The sequence below is a fragment of the Ursus americanus genome, chromosome 16, assembly GCF_024610735.1.
Source record: "Ursus americanus isolate L20-20 chromosome 16, mUrsAme1.1.p, whole genome shotgun sequence".
Lineage (NCBI taxonomy): Eukaryota > Metazoa > Chordata > Mammalia > Carnivora > Ursidae > Ursus > Ursus americanus.
The window spans coordinates 45,761,472-45,778,999 of NC_142142.1; the positions used below are offsets into that span (position 1 = coordinate 45,761,472).

At 44.0% G+C, this 17,528-nt stretch overlaps 1 protein-coding gene across 5 annotated transcripts in view; it reads right to left on the reverse strand.

Annotated features, from left to right (window-relative positions):
- Nucleotides 1–17,528, reverse strand: part of GRAMD1B (GRAM domain containing 1B) — a 232,138-nt gene that overhangs the window by 168,164 nt on the left and 46,446 nt on the right. Inside the window, exon 1 of one of the 5 annotated variants that reach the window (XM_045798011.2) lies at nucleotides 8,702–9,075. The exons of 1 other annotated variant lie outside the window; for it this stretch is intronic. The gene's annotated coding sequence lies outside the window, so the exon portion shown is untranslated. Of the gene's footprint in view, nucleotides 1–8,701; nucleotides 9,079–17,528 lie in introns of those variants that run through there. 3 more of the 5 variants (XM_087868333.1, XM_045798013.2, XM_045798015.2) reach the window with 3 other exon arrangements.

Sequence of the window (17,528 nt, forward strand, 5' to 3'; positions counted from 1 at the left end):
AACAAACAAACAATAGTCAAAGACAAAGTCAGAACTTGAACCCAGGTCTTCTGAAGCCCGTTAGAGGCCACAGGAATCTCACCAGATGTATCAGCTCTGGAAAGCAGCAGGTCCCCTGTGGCACCTGAATTTTACTAGCCCTCACTTCAGCTGGGAATATCATGAAGCTATATGCGGCTACTGAATCCCGTCAGTCATTTTCAAGTGGGAAATGGAAGCACAAAATCTTAAAAAAAAAAAAAAAGAAAAGAAAAGAAAACAATTTCCCAAAGCAGCTGGTGGCAGGGAGTCAGAATCTCAGTCCCTGCATTCCTCTCCCCGCCTTCCCCTACCCACCTCTGTCCCCACATTTGGCTCCCAGCAGACACTGTGGCTCTCTGGGAAGCTGACCTCGCCTCTGGCCTCCCAGACAGGTGGCAGGCCAGAACAACCTGGCCTCCCTTCCCCCACCCGCAGCCGGCCTCTGACTTTAAACGAAAGGAGCTCATATTACCAGGCGACTGTTGTTTATGCTCAGCTGTTCAGGCTCCCTTTTCCTGCAGACACAAGACACCCAACAGCTGTCTATTCCTTCTGCAGACCCACTAACTATAGTCCGGTTTGCAGCCAAAACTTCAGGAGGGAGCCTCAGTGAAAAATACTAGCTGTGAAGCTAGATTTCTCCTGGGTGCACATCCAAGAGAGGGTGAGCTTGTACAAGGGGCGGGCCCCCAAAGACCCCCCATCCCACTTGCCCCAGGGATGCCAAGGACAGGCAACTCGCAAGACCAGAGGCAGGACTGTCCCCTCCAGCACTGCTGCCACAAGCCAGAACATCCTAGCGCTCAAGCTTGGGACGTGGAGTCTGTCTCCTGCACAACATGAGAACAAGCAAACCCAAGGGTTCGGCCCTGCACAAGGGAAAGAAGCGGGCAGCAGGGCACACGGAGTGGACCTTGTTACTACCAGAGAAGCTGGAAATCTGACAGAAATGTGAAGGATGCTGCGGCGCAGGGTTATTACCTATCTTCAAATACAAAGTGAAGGATGGCAGACCTTACTCTGTAGCTCTCCTTCTGTGGCAGAGCAAGACGAAGTGAGGGTAGAGCTCTGTGTCGGGGATTCAGGTTGGATGACAAGTATGACCAAGGATGGATAGAATGGCTTTCTCTGGACATCTTTAAAGGTAACTGGAGCTCCGTGACAGGCAGTAGCAGGAAAAACATGATGTCTTTTTTTAACAAAATATTTTTTTATTTATTAGAGAGAGAGAGAGCACAAGAAGGGAGAGCAGCAGGCAGAGGGAGAGGGAGAAGCAGGCCCCCTGCAGAGCACGGAGCCCCACATGGGGCTCGATTCCAGGATCCTGGGACCATGACCTGAACCAAAGGCAGACGCTCAACCCACTGAGCCACCCAGGCGCCCCAAAGAAATGATGTCTTAAAGGCCCAGTTCCCCACCCCATCCCCAGGGGTCTGTGAGGCCCCAGATTCTCTATCTTTAAAAAAAAGCATAAAACAAAGTCCATTTGAACTGATGCATGTCTGGCCCCAGGCATTTTGATTACTGGATACTAAACACCTCCCTGAAACCTATAAACAGCTTTAATATCTTGCATGGTGAAATAGAAAATCAGGGAGTAATCACTAGGGTGGTGATGGGACAAAGAGCCGGGAGTGGGGAGACAGGAGCAAGAGAAAGAAAGGACTGGAAAGAATAGGCTTCAACCCCTCCTGGTATCTCAGTTCTGTTCCTTTTACTAATCCCTACCTCATTTCCCCGTGAAGGTGAGAGCTACTGAAGAAGTCAGAGGAAACTGCACGGGATCTGTGTGGTCAGGGGAGGGCAGAGCGTGCTGCCTGAACACAATCTAAATAAAACCACAGTTGGCCAGCCACCATGTCCAGCATCTCCTTCTGAGGAAAAGGAAGAAAATGCCACGAGACTTGTATGGAGTCTTGGTCCCCTAGGACCAAGTGCTGGCGAGGCCTCTCAGCCACAGGGAGCCTCTCAGCCACAGGGAACGCACAGAGTGCTTCCGCTAGCCTTTGGCAGGAGCCAGGGTGAACAATGACGTCACCTCAGGGGAAGGACTGTCACCAGATAAGCCTCCCTGGTTTAATTGCTCATCAAAAGGCTTAGGAGTCAAAGAAGAATATTTTGCACAACAACATTTGGCTGCCCTGTGTTCTTGACACCAGGATACCAAGGCACAGACAGACATCATCTCTTGTCCTCTAAGCCTTACAAGGACAGTCTTTGTGCAAACCAAGGCCGGAAGAAACTTCCTGACGTCACACTATCTGTCTCCTTGCTGTCCTTGCAGGTGGCATGATCTGGGTATTCCAATGCTTTCCCTGGAAGCGCCAAAATCTATTGGCAATATAACCTAGTGATTAAGTGCGCAGCCCCAAGTCCTGCTATCTGAGCTTTAAACCCCTTTCCACCACTTACTAGCTGTTTGATTTGAGGGTAGGTTACTTAACTTCTCTGTCTTGGCTTCCTCACCTGTAAAACCAAGGTAATTGATATCATCTCCCTCCTAGGTTGTGGTGAGCATTCGAGCAGTACTGGACACTTAGAACAGTGCTTGGCACATAGCAAGCGGTCTATAAATGTTAGTCTTTGTTGTGCTGAATTAAGTCCCCTTATCAAACCCTTCTGAGGAAGCATGACTATTCGTGTTGACTTTCAACTCAGTTTAATTGTACCAGTACTTGTTAAGCTAGAGCACTGTGTGAGGTTCCTTACTAAGTGCTAGGGATGTAGCAAGACGAGTAAGACGTGGCTTGTGCAGAGCAAGGCAGAATTAATTAAGTGCAAAATATAAATGCAAACAAGGTGTGAGTGGGAAGATTGATAAATTTTAACTAGAGGGAAAGAGGGGGTCGAGGCAGGCTCTGAGGAGGAATTGGCACTTAAGACAAAGTATGAATTCCAATAGGAAAGAATAGGGCATTCTGGAATAAAGAGACAGTTGTAGTAAAGGCACTGAGGAGTCAAAACTCATGAAGGGTTTTTGAAAATAGGGAGAGATAAGTCAGGGCATATGGAAGGACACAGAGATGAGGACAAACAAGAATTAGATTGGTAAGTGTTCAATGTTTAGATTTTATTCTTTAAATAAAGAGATGCTAGTCAAGTTTTTTGGGGGGGCGGGGAGGAGGAGTGATATTATCAACCTGTATTTGAGGAACATCAATTCTAGTGACTAGGAGCAAACTATGGGACACACAGAGGCCAATCGGGAGACTATGATTCAATATTCCATATTTTCAGAACGTCGACTATATGCATGGCAAATCGTTCAGGTAAAAGATGGGGGGAAATCTGAAATAGGACAGTAGGAAAATGTGGTATAAGAAGAGGTAGGCAAGGAAAAGAAAAGCCCCATGAAAATCTATTCAGAGACCTAGATTGGAAGAAAACCAAGAATGAGGGATGATTCGGAAGTCCTGAGAGGAGCCAACATTTATTGAATGCCTACTGCAAGCCAGGCACTGGGCTAACTGTTCACGCACAAAATCCCATTTAGCCCTCCTAGCCACCCTGAGAAATAGACATCAAAACTCCATTTTTAGGATGATGAGAGATTTTAAAAGGTGACTTGCCCAAGTTCACACAGCTAGCAAGGGGAAGACGAGCACACATTTAAACTAGGGTCTCTCTACTTTAAAACTCATGCTTTTTCAATTAAGCCACATTCAAGAAAAATAAATGATGCCAGACGCCATAATGAAGTCAGACAGTAGGAATATTGAGATAATTCCATTAGCTTTTGTAACTGGGTCACTGGTGACCTCCAAGAGAACAACTGCAGTGGAGTGGCAAGAGAAGAAAGACTATTGCCAGAAGTTCAAGAGTAAGCAGAGAAGGAATAACTGGAGACTGCAAGGTTACACCACTTCTTCCAGAAATTAGTCAGTGAAAAGAGTGAGACATTGATTGATTGATTGATTGATTTTAGATTATATTTATTCATTTGTCAGAGAGAGAGAACACAAGCAGGGGGAGTGGCAGGCAGGGGGAGAAGCAGGTGCCCCACTGAGCAGGGAGCCCAATGTCGGACTTGATCCCTGGACCCTGGGATCATGACCTGAGCCAGAGGCAGATGCCCAACTGACTGAGATACCCAGACATCCCTCTATTTACTTTTTTAAAGATTTTTTTAATTTTTTTGAGAGTGAGAGAGAGAGCAAGCACAAGCCAAGACGGGGGCAGAGTGAGAGGGGACAGAGAATCTCAAGCAGACTCCATGCTGAGCACGGAGCCCAGTGCACGGCTCAATCTCATGACCCTGAGATCATGACCTGAGTCAAAATCGAGTCAGATGCCTGTCTAACTGACTGAGTCACCTAGGTGCCCCAACATCTATTCGTTTTTAAATAGGCATTGAGCATCTACTGTGTTAAACACTCTTCCAGGACCTACAGCTGGATTGTGAAAAGCAGTGTGGGGGGGGGGAAGGACATTTAGGGCATAGGGATAATGAGTTTTTTTCCTTTTAATTTGTGTGTATTTGTGTTTTATTGTTGGTAGATGTTACGTTTCAGAGGAACAAAACGTGACCATGATTATGCCGTTTAAAACAGAGTTCTGTCTGTATCTGCTAAGAAAATTGAAGGTTGGTGGAGTACCTGGTAATCTAGCAAATCAATCAAAAAGTACTTAATACGCCCAGACTCTAAGCATACCATAATACTGGGTACTGTGAAGGGTTTCTGAAAAGTTTCTGTGAAACTATTCATTTATTCCTAAAAATAATTTTTGAATGCCTATCAATGATGACCCAGGGCTCACTGCTTCAAACCTTGGGAGGGGAGAGGAGAAAACCAATCCAAGAACTACAATTTGGTAATAAAATCCACTTCAGTAGAGGCATAGGTCCAGTGCAATGTGAGCCCAGAGGAGAGAGGGCAATCTTCATGGAGGAGACAGTGTCTACCCAAGGTTAAAGGTCAGCAGAGGACTTTTCCAGGTAGAGGAAGGAGGTATGCTTCGGGACAGAGAGGCCACACATGCAAAGGCACTGAGGTGTAAAAGCGAGCATGGTGTATATATATATACACACATTTTTTTTAAGATTTTATTTATTTATTTATTTATTTATTTATTTGAGAAAGAGAGAGAGAGAAGCAGACTCTGTGCTCAGTGCAAGCCTGACACAGGGCTTGATCCCACAACCCTGAGATCACAGACGACCTGAGCCGAAATCAACAGTGGGACACTTAACCAACGAAGCTACCCAGGTGCCCCGACAGCATGGTGTATTCTTGAAATCACAAAAGAACAGTTTGGATCATAATATTCAGCTGGGTGAGGGATGAGAGCAAGAGAATGTATCTACTGTAAGTCTTCCTTCATTCACCCACTCAAACATGTTCATCAAGCACACGGTGTTCTAGCTGCTAGAAAACAGGGGTGCAGGAAAGCAAGTCTGTGCCCTGAAGGAGTTTACATCCTGGGGATCACAAAGTTCCGGAGGGATGGAACGGAGATTTCCAAGAACTAACCCATCCCTTTATCTCCACTGTTTATTCTGTTCTAGATATTAGGAAACAGGCACAGAGAGGTTAAGGACTTTTACTGAAATTGCAGATCAAAAAAGCATAGCTTCACAGATAATAAACAGCTTTGCAAACAAAGACGCAGAAGCTTCACTCACTTGAAAAGAAGGGCTGCAAGGCTCTAGGAACTGATGCCTTTCAAGTGCTAACACAACCACGGAAGGCTTTTATTTCTGACAGGAACTCTGGCCATTCCACCTTCTTTAAATCAGAAAATAGCCCCCTTTTCCAGGCAAGCCAACCCAGATCCAGAGAGGTAGAGATGTTTGAGCACTTCCACATTGCTTCCAGGGTTGACCAGAACTGTGAGAACTAATACTTTGAGATACAAATGCTGAAATTGTAAAAATTGCTTAGTTCCAACAGGAAACAACAGCCATTTGCCAAGCATCAGGAGGGTGCTAGCCTTTACATACCATTTCACACAAAAAATCAGAATCGTTTTGTTATGACTCAGAAAAGGAGTTGAAGAAGGCTGGGCTCCGGGAAGGATTTGTAGTGGCAGCCCCCATAATCCGGCTTTGGACAACCATTCCCCCTGCACCATGAGTTGTTGATCTTTCTGCAAGGAATGCATCTGGAGGAACTGTAAATAATTAATTCCTGTAAAATTCTGCATTTACTGTGAGCTCTTGCCTTAATGAAAGTCACTCTGTCAGATGTTCCCACTTTTCAGGAATAGCCCTTTGCTTCCCTGGCTGTACTCTGCCCTCAAGCTGTCCCTAGTGACAGGCGTCGCCTGGGCTTGCATTCCCCCCTACCCTTCTTCTAAATTGCTGACACTCCGGACCACTGCCCTCACAATTCGCCTCAATTCAGTGACTGCATGGTATTTTAAATGCCCTGAAATTGGGATTTGGGGATTGGTTATGCTGGGTGAGCTCTAAAGTCTATTGTAGCTCTCAGAGTCTATGAACTAGAAAGGTCTACTTTGCTTTAAGCAATCCTAGTGTATGAAAACACAGATTTTTAAAATGTACATGCCAAAATGATGATTCATATCCTACAAATCATTTTTATAAAAGAATCCATTAAAATAGACTGTTTCTTTACATGTATGAACATTTTTTTTCCATTAATAAATGAGTAAGGCGCACTCTGTGAGGAAGCCATCTGTTGAGTAACTTAATAGTGTCCAAATAAACTTTGAATGTTGAGTGACCTTGTTTCTCCCTATTTCCAGGAAAAGAAAGAGCCCCATTCCCCATAACCTCAACCACCCCCTTTGAAGTAATCTGGTACTTTTTGAAGACATATATTAACTCTGTCTGACAGTTGGAAAAAGTATGAGCAATAAAGCTTCCTAAGGTGATAGAATTATAGGTATGCAAGAAACATTAGATATTTAGTCCAATTTCATTAGATATTTGGTCTGTCCTTCCTCCATCCTGTCCCACCCAGGTTCCCAGATGAGAAACTGAGGCTCTGACAAGATAAATATTGGACAAGGTCACAAGGCTAGAATTAAGACTGCTTTTTGTAAATCAAACATCTTTTGGTCAGATTCTACATTTATTATTTTCAATGTAGATTTTGGAGGTAGCATTTTTACCTCTAAGAATTAAACAACAAGTCGCACTAAGGAGTCCAAATACTCATTCTGCTTTTGTCCCCACACATTCTGTGTGCACTTAATTCCCTCATAAGCCCACACACAGCAAGAAGTTAATGAAATACCTCGATAGAACTAATCCCAACATGTAAACGTGTTGATTTGCTCAAAAGATGTAATAGAATAGTTATTTGTTTTTGGAAAAGCCTCTTAGCTTTACACAAACAGAATTCCTTTATGTGGGGAGTTCCCCGAATGCACTTGAAATATTACTTCATTTATACACAACTTTGCAACACCACCACTTAATAAACGTACATCTGTAAATAATCAATTAATAGGTTCATACCCTTTTGGTTCAAAGCAAATATATGATAACAAGGACTTGAACCAAATGCAAAATAAATCAAGCATAGATTAGAAATGTTCCAGTGTCCTAAAAATTTTCCGATTCCCCTAGGATTTCTTGAGCCAGGCACTATCTTTTCCCACTTAAGTGTCCAAAAAATCCAATGAGTTAAGCGCCCTTTTTTCCCTGTTAGCAATAAAGACACTGAGGCCCAGAGAGATTAAGAATTTTAAGTGTCAAGATGTGATTCTCAGGTATTCTGAATCCAAAACCAGTGTTTTCTGCACTCTACCGTATTATTCCATTTTGACTTCTTTTTTTTAAAGAATTTTTTATTTTTTAAAAATTTATTTATTTATTTATTTGACAGAGAGAGAGACAGAGAGCATACAAGCAGGGGGAGCGTCAGGCAGAGGGAGAGAGGAAGAAGCAGATTCCCCGCTGAGCAGGGAGCCCGATATAGGACTCAATTCCAGGACCCTGAGATCATGACCTGAGCTGAAGGCAGACGCTTAACCGACTGAGCCACCCAGGCGCCCCTCCATTTCATCTTCTTGTAAAATGTATTTTTCCAGCCACCAAACTTGGCTCTGTCATTTTTTAATGAAGCCTTTGATTTGATTTGCAATTTGGTCAACAAATTAATATTTGGGATTGCCATTCTGCAAACTGATCCACTTTGTTTCTCTGTTTAATTCAGTCAGTTTCTCTTCGTTCCCTAGCTAAAATATGCCACCAAGTCAATACCAGTTTACTTGGCAGTTCCTGTTGAATTCTCCATTTTTTAAAAATATTTTATTTATTTGTTTTGAGGCAGAGAGAGAGCACAAATGGGGAGGATGATCAAAGGGAGAGGGAGAGGCAGACAGCAGGGAGTCTGTTGCAGGGCTCAATCCCAGGACCTTGAGATCATGACCTGAGCCAAAGGCAGATGCTTAACCAACTGAGCCACCCTGGCGCCCCGAATTCTAAATATTTTTAAAAGAAATGCTATCCCAAATATTAAGCAGAACTCATTTTCTAGAAATACATATTTTTAAAAGTTTGTTTGTTAGTAATCTCTACATCCAGCGTGGGACTCCAACTCACAACCCCGAAATCAAGAGTCGCATTCTCTTCGGACTGAGCCAGAGAGGCAAGAAATATTTTTTTATGACATGTTCAGGCCACATAAGCAGTTTCTTGTTTGCAACCAATAACACCAGTCTAGCGCTAATTCCTCATTCGTACCCAACTGTCTCTGATACCTCTTACCTGTTAAGAAGTCTACCTGTAGATCTGAGGTGAGTCAGCAGAGTTCTCCAAGTGCTGGTGCCTAGAGGCTCCTATTACAGATTGTCTGCACAATGTTCCTATCTCCTCCAAGCCCACAGAGGAGACCGTGGGCTTCTTACAAATGGGGCAGCCCAAGGCTTACAACGAACAAGGAGCTTTCCACCTCCTGCTGAAATGGTAGCTTACTAAAACACCTTTACAAGTCACTTCTCTGCGGTCTTCAGGTTCTAATTTAGCTTCCAGAGGTAAATCTAACTTGTTTTCAGGATGTAGTAAGGCGCTGACTTAAATCTTTCCAGCCAGAGCAAAGTCTCCATTCTTGAAGGCTTGTTCACGTGATCTCCTTCTGTGCAAGTTCACCCTTGTATCCTTGGACCTTGGAACCAGGACATTAAGCTCTATCTTCAGCATAATAAAATCTCCCCAGCTTAACTCAAGGAACAGCCAGTCAGCACTCAGTCCCACTGTCCTTGAGGCAGAGCTCCAGTAGGATACCAAAATCTAGGTTACTGACCTGCCTCTTCCTCCCTCCCACCTCTACCCCTTACCCCCCCATCTACCTACACACACACACACACACACACACACACACACACACACAGACACACACACCATTCTTTAAAAATTCCCCTACTTCCTTCGGTAACCAGACACAATCCAAAAATAAATGGTGAGTACCCCATCCCTGGAGGTGTTCAAGCAGAGACTGAACCGGCTGGGGACCGTCTCACATTGAGGTAGAGATCAGATATCCTTAGGGAGCATTTCCAGGTCTCAAGTTCAACCAGGTTCCTAGGTTCTGTAGCAAGTCTGTCCAGACTCTTGCTCTCCCCATTTTCCTTTTGTGGCTTCTTCTCTTTGTTTTCTCCTTTGAGAATGTGCTCCATATTCATTTAAATCAATCCTTACTACTTTTTAAAAACCCTTGCAAGGTGCCTGGGTGGTACAGCCTGTGAAGTGACCAGCTCTTGGTTTGGACTCATGTTGTGATCTCGGGGTCATGATCTCTGGGTCGTGGGATGGAGCCCCACATCAGGCTCCTCCACTGTGAGCCTGCTTCTTCCTCTCCCACTCCTCCTGCTTGTGTTCCCTCTCTCGCTGGCTGTCTCTATCTCTGTCAAATAAATAAATAAAATCTTAAAAAAAAAAAACAAAAACCTTGGAGCAGTTTACCCACTGCTTTTCAACACATCATTATCATCTTGTATCACAATTATTAATGTGCATTTCCCACCTCCCCTCAGACTGTAACTGCCATCTGGGCAAGATTTATGTCCCATTCATCTCTGTCAGCCTGTTACAGAGCTTACGGCCTCACACAGGGTATAGGCTCCATAAACGTGTGAATGAATAAATGATGGGGGGGGTTGTAAGCGGGGAGGGCAGTGCAGGAGGTTTGAAGAAACCCAGGGCAATTAGTTTCTCAGCTTCCAATTCTCTGGAGATTGCCCCTCCACTGTAAACCCCTTCTGGAGAGGTGAAGGCTGAAGAACATCGTCAGTCTCAGCGCTGCAGGATCCCTAGGGACAGCTCCGAACAGGGTCATAATTTCCCTTAGACTATCACGTCACACTCACTACATCATAGAAGAGGTCTCAGGAGAAGTCACCTGGAACTATATTGCTCTTTGCCCAGAACATTCATTCCTGATTAACTAAAAGCTCGGGTTTCTTTGGACTATGGATCTTTGGGGAGCAATTAAAGAACAGAAAGAGAAAGCATTTGGAAACAGCTGCTTATCTATCCACTCTTAACACCCTGATTTGGATCTTAACCAATCCCCCTTCTCTTATTGGTGATGGCCTCCGTTTAACCATTCCTGAGAGAAGGGAATTCATCCTACGCTCTTTTGAAGATCTCCCAACTTCCCTCAGAAAACCCAGGCTGACTTGAGTTTGGGTTCTCCCCACACTCAAGAACATAACCATCCCCTTTCATCGTTTCCTGCCCGGAGGACGTCTGCCAATCCTGATTATAAGGCTGACGCGAAGCCATAATTTATTCTTCCCCAAATGTCTATTTCGTTTGAGTTTCAAAGCGGACAAACACCTTAGAGGAAGCCAAGCCCCATATTTCATAAATAAGACACCGGGCTCTAGAAGGGCCTACCCTGTGACTGCCTTTGTTAGCTTGTTTGCTAAGCTACGAAGGATGAAGTCGATCCATTAATTGCGGAAGAGCTGAACCCAGAAACGCATTACCACGACTTTTGAAAAAAACGAACTTTATCTTAAGAACAGTTTAAGATTTATAGAAGTTACCACACACACTTCTAAAAGCTAAACGACTTCATCCTTCCTGTGACTGTTGTACTAACAGCACCCTCACGTCTTACTTCAGGAGTAGAGCACGTTGTCAAAATATTTCGTTTTCCATTTTGTTGGCACTAAGTACTTTCTATGGGTAAGCGGTTGGCCCAGGTTCCAGAAACAATCTGCTTGTTTTCTGATGGGAAATGTTATAAAGAACAACTTATATACCCAGGTTCTATGCTGAAGGTAGGAAGAGAATTTGATTCAAATTAAATCAATGGCCAAGTACAATCATGGTAAGACTAGTTAACATTTATGGCATACTTACTAAGAATCAGGCACCTTCCCAATTAATCCTCAAATTGACCCAATGAATCAGCTGTTATCCTCATTTCCAGTGAGAAAAAATGAGGTATGGAGAGATCATTCAAAGACACACAGCTAGGGGTGCCTGGCTGGCTCAGGGGGTGAAGCACCTGACTCTTGATCTTGGGGTCATGAGTTTGAGCCCCACACTGGGTGTAGAGATTACTTTAAAAATACATAAATAAATTTATTTAAAAAACAAAAAAGACACATAGCTATCAGCAGCTGGGCTGGAGTTCAAACTAGACAATCTGATGTCAGAGTTTATACTCTCCCATCATTAGTTTGGTCCCCTCTGTGGTATGGGAGGGTCTTGGTCTTGGAAGTCAGCATAATGGTCCTAAGTTGGTATCTGGCTTGATAACTCATTCATACACTTATAGTACACAGTGACCACATGTGCCTTGTACATAAATTCTTAATACTCATCCCATGATCGGTTTGAAAAAAATATAAATACAGTATGTGCAGATGCAAATCTTGGACATATGAATTCCCAAAGCTGGCAGACATATTTGCATATCCTTGACATTTACAGATTTTTCAATTATTATCAAGCATGTAATACTCATTTATTTCCTCACTTGAGAAACAGTATAACCTAGCAATTAAGTACAAATAAGTATAAGGGCGCTGGAATGAGAACGTCTGTGTTCAAATCCTGGCTCCACCATGTACTAACTCAGTGCCTCAGTGGACCCATGTGCAGAATCAGCCCGAGTACCAGCTCAGGAGCTTGTTGACATGGTTAAGATGATAACACGTAAAGCACCCAGCACAGTCACTAGCACACAGTAAATGCTAAGGGAAACCCATGACTGTGTTCTTTTTGTGCCAGCAGTCATGTGTATCAGCGTTGCGTGTTCATCACTATGTAGCAACGGACATCAGGTAGCAAGGGATGTCTGGTTGCACACACACATCATACACACACCACCAAGCACTATGAAAATCTACTGTGTCTACACAGCGCCGCCCACGCTGCGTGCATGAAATCCACTGATCATTTCAGTAGCTTCTCACTCACACACTCACACGCACTCACACACACTCACAAACACACACATAACACACACACACAGAAAGATTGGTAAAGACTAAGGTCAACTTAAGAGCTTAAAATACAGGTTTATTTTAAGGCCTCTGCAGAAGGGGCGAAGTGGAAAAGAGTTAACAATTGGTACTGCTATGATCGTTATTGTTACCCTCACTCCTAGTATGAATAGAACCCGGCTGCCACGGTCTCCAATGTCTGTACTTGACATTTCTAAAGGAACCGGAGAACGCGCCATTGCTTCCTTACAATGGGAGTGGTTTTGCCATTCAATTATCATCTCCATCGCACTCAACAGAAGTTGAAAGATAGCATTTGGGTCTTCCATTCAAGCAGGGGATCTCTGTATCCCTTTCATTACAGGCGAAGCAACTGGTAAAGCTAATGCAATGTACTGTAACTAATGCCTCAGAGATGCCCAAAGCACAACATCCCTAATCCACTTTGAAGACTAACTGTATTCAGAATGCTAGGTTTTATATTAAGCTGTATGTTATAGTAAAATCAGCTACAGGGGAAAATCTTCTTTGAAACAGAGCTAAACAATTTTTATTTATTTCTAAAACTTACAAGAGCCTGGTGCAAGAGAAAAAAAAAACCCAAGAAACATCGGTAATAAGATACCAATTTAACCCTTGGCTGAGCTAGAGTAATGGTATCTATGTGGGTTTTGCACAAAGGCTATGTGGTATGCATGACATCTAGAACCCTCATGGGCATCAGGAGGCCAAGAAATAAGAGACTATTCTCACAAGGAACATTGGGTGCCTGGCTGGCTCAGTTGGTAGAGCATGCAACTCTTGATCTTAGGGTTGTGAGTTCAAGCCCCATGTTGAGCGTAGAGATTACTTTTATTTATTTTTAAAGATTTTATTTATTTATTTGACAGAGATAGAGACAGCCAGCGAGAGAGGGAACACAAGCAGGGGGAGTGAGAGAGGAAGAAGCAGGCTCCCAACAGAGGAGCCTGATGCGGGGCTCGATCCCAGAACTCCGGGACCACGCCCTGAGCCAAAGGCAGATGCTCAACCGCTGTGCCACCCAGGCGCCCCATAGATTACTTTAAAAAAAAACCTTTATATGAAACACTAAAAGTTAGTCACAAAGTCACTATTTTACCAATGAAACATGATGGCAGAGGTTTGTGGTTAAACAGTGACTAACAAGAAAAGAGGGGAATTCCACAAAAATCTCCAGAAAATCACTGATCCCTTTCCATGCTCCTAATGGAACATTAAATTTGTTCTGAATTTCCGAAGAAAAGAATGGGATATGCAAACAGTCCCTAAGTTCTTGTGGAAGTTTCCAATGTCTCCGCTCCCATAATTACGTTTACTGATGTTTGTTGATCTGTTCTCTATTCAAGACATGTCACCCCAGTACTGCCATTAATGCAATGAGGGAAATGCAGGAAAGATCAAAGCGGAGTGCCCCATAGCTCTCATTTTGACAGAATATGCTTTGCTACATTTCTCAGAGGGATGAAGGGAATAAAAAGGAATAATAATAAATAAGGAAGTGTCATTTCTCTCCTTTGCTGGTTTGGATGGCAGGAAACCACAGGTGCCCCACCTTCCAGCAGGGGTGAGAGCCCAGGTCTAGGTGAACTCAGGGCAGACAGTGAGATACTCAATGCTTCATTCCAGGCAGGTAATATGCAAGCTCAAGATGGATTCAATCCAGGGAAGCCTGGGTGGCTCAGTTGAGCACACAACTCTTGATTTCGGCCCAGGTCATGGTCTTGGGTTATGAGACTGAGCCCTGCATCAGGCTCCACACTCAGCAGGGAGTCTGCTGAAGATTCTCCCTCTCCCTCTGACTCTTGCCCCACTATGCTAGCACTTGTGCACGCTCTCTCTCTCTTTCCAATAAATAAATCTTTTTTAAAAAGATAGAGTCAATCTAAAACCTGTACTTATAAGGGAAAAAGAGAGTGGATGCAGGTCTTTGAATTTCTTAGCTTACAAAACATACTCGAAGTTATGGGGAAAATAGCATCCAGGAGTAGGGCTTTCATACAACAGCACAGAGCTATTGGAAAGCAACATGCTTAAATGCAGTGAGAGTCCTATGCTAGAAACCTTTTAACCTTACAATCCTAAGACTTTTGTGATTTGGAAGAGGAAGGCTTTTGATTGTTGAACAGACCTGAGTACAAATCCTAGCTCTGTCATCACCGCTGTGTGACTTAGCCAAACTACTTACTTCTCTAGAGTTCCATTTATTCCTCTACAAAGAGGAAAAATACTACACACTTCATGGGTTGTGAAAATTAAGGGATACACTACAAGTAAAACGCCTGGCTAATAACAGACACTCAACACATTGCTTAGGTTTTGTTTCTTTTTTTAACAGTAATAATAATTATTTCTTATACAAGAGAGATTGTTTATTTAACAGTGAAAAGTTGGCAACAACCAACAGACTAAGGAGATCATGGTATTTTCACTCAAAGGAGAAATGCAACTATTTAAAAATATAAACATACATCTACTATACATTTATTCTTTTTAAGTAATCTCTATACCCAACATGGGGCTTGAACTCACAACCCTGAGTCCAAGAGTCAGATGCTCTACTGACTGAGCCAGCCAGGCACCTTTGTATACATGTGTACACATTTGCTGGAAGTGGAATGATTTGCACATACGCCAAAATTACAACACTTGTGTGTGTATAACATTCTAAGTTGTACTAAGTGGCATTATTATAGATGTTATTTGCTCATAATAATTGTTTTTAAGAGACTGTATTTTTAAAAAGATTTTTATTTATTTATTTGATAGAGAGAGCATGAGTGGGGCAGGGCAGAGGGAGAAGCAGACGCCCCACTGGGCAGGGAGCCTGATGTGGGGCTCCATCCTAGGACCCTGGGATCATGACCCGAGCCAAAAGCAGATGCCTAACTGACTGAGCCACCCAGGCGCCCCAAGAGATTCTATTTTTAATCTAAAAAAAGTCGAAATTAAATTCATTCCTTAATTTCAAATGAAAAAACCTAGAGCTGTGTAAATGGTCCCTTCTGAGTCTCTGGGGAAATATAACCTAAGCCAGTAACAGCAACCCCCCTCTTGCCACATCCAGCCTAAGGAGAAGTAGATCAGTTCCAGTGCTGACGTTATTTCTGGAGACCTACTCAGTGGGATTGCTAGAGGAAAACCACTGTCTTCCTTGTTTATTTCATCAAGAAATCTGTGACAGGTATTTGTTACACCTGCTGTACGCCAGACACCATCCTAGGTGGTAAGTCCATAAGGATCCTGCCCTGGATGAGCACATAATGTACTAAAAGAAGATAATAGGACCCTTGACCTCAGGGTCATGAGTTCAAGTCCCACGATGGGGATAGAGTTTACTTAAAAAATAAATAAATAAAATAAAACTCTAGAAGAAGAGAACCCGTTTGCATATCTACACAAAAGGTAGTGGGACGTGCTATGGGAGGTACACACACAGGGACTGCCTCCGTATGTCAGCAAACCACAGGGAGGCATGAAGATGGAGACGTGTCTCGTAGGTAAGAAACTTAAGTCTTGCCCGGAAACCACTCAGCAGTGAAGTGGCAGAGCAGGGGAACTTGAACATGCCCTCTGAGGACATCTCTGATTTCTTCCCTCGATCACTGCCTCCCTACATAAGGTGATCTGAAAGTTTTGTTGGCCAGCATCTTCTTTCTAGGTCTTCCTTGTCCTTCCTCAAACTCTGAGTAAGCATATGTGTCCCAGCTCTCAAGAACATCTTGAGATGGTTGGGACACCTGGGTGGCTTAGTCAGTTAAGCGTCTGCCTTTGGCTCAGGTCATGATCCCGGGGTCCTAGGATCGAGTCCCGCACTGGGCTCCTTGCTCAGCAGGGAGCCTGCCTCTGCCTGCCACTCCCCGATTGTGTGCTTTCTCTCTCTCTTTCTCTCCAACAAATAAATAAATAAAATCTTAAAAAAAAAAAAAAAAAGAAGCAGCAGAGGAGCTGGTTACACTGTGTGTCACAGGGGTGGGTGTGGCGGCTCTGCCCTCAGAACCAGGGCTGGCAGCATGAGGTGACTGTGTCAGTGGAGACCTGGGGACCCACAGGCTTGAATCCCTGGTGGCCTGAGAGCCACATACGCAGCAGCTAAGGGACATCGGGGCACAGCTGATTTCCTCTGAAATATCTGTTTCTGCTCTGTCTCAGCAGGAGGCTGGAGTGGAGAGGTCTCCTTACACCCGGTCTTCCTCCCTCTGCCCCACCCTGACTCATTCATTCCATTTTCCTCCCCCAATTCTTTCTTTTCTCCTTTTCTAAGATTTCTCCCATTGTCCCTTTTCCCCATTCCTTCTTTTTTTAAAGATTTTCTTTTTTTAGAAGTAATCTCTACACCCACCTTGGGGCTCAAACCCACAACCCCAAGATCAAGAGTCGCACGCTCCACCAACTGAGCCACCCAGGTACCCCACCCACCCATTCTGCTTCTTTAAACTCCTTTTTCCTTGTCCCCAAAGCTTCTGTCCTGTGAATCCCAAGGGCCTGGTTCCAGACCTCCTACCCACAACCCTCCACCTCGGCCTGCCCGCCGGCCTCCCTGAGTTTATTAGAATCAGAGCTGTCCAGGAGAAGGTCAAAGAGGGAAAGGTAGGGATGGAGAACCCATTTCTAAAATCTGATCTTGTGACTCAGTAATTCTAACGTCCCAGTTCGAAGTGAACGGGAACTCAGTGAGGGTAAGTCAGGCACCTGTTCTGATCACTACAGGAAGGTGAAGAGGACACCCACTACCTTCGGGAAAAGAAGACTGTCACTTGTTCTAAAGCCTCTTATGTTTGCTCTTTGTTGCGGGTTTTGTTGTTTTTAGTTTGCTCTTTGTGAACTGGATTTTCAGGCCCCAACTCTGAGAGCAGAAACAAGGCCTCCTTCTTACAGGTACGTGTTTCTGGGAAGCCACGTTAGCTGCAGACAAATGTCGGCGAGTTTCAAGCCAGCAGGTTTCATATGTCTGCCAGGTGATTAGGCTGTGTTGTTGTAACTCAGCACCGAGAGGCCTGGACAATGGGCATATTTTTAAAACGGAAGGCAAGTGATTGACAGTAGCGAACTTATTCTCAGAAACTCCTGGGTGTTGGGGCAGGAAAGCCAGGCAAAACAGATAAGACCAGAAGTGC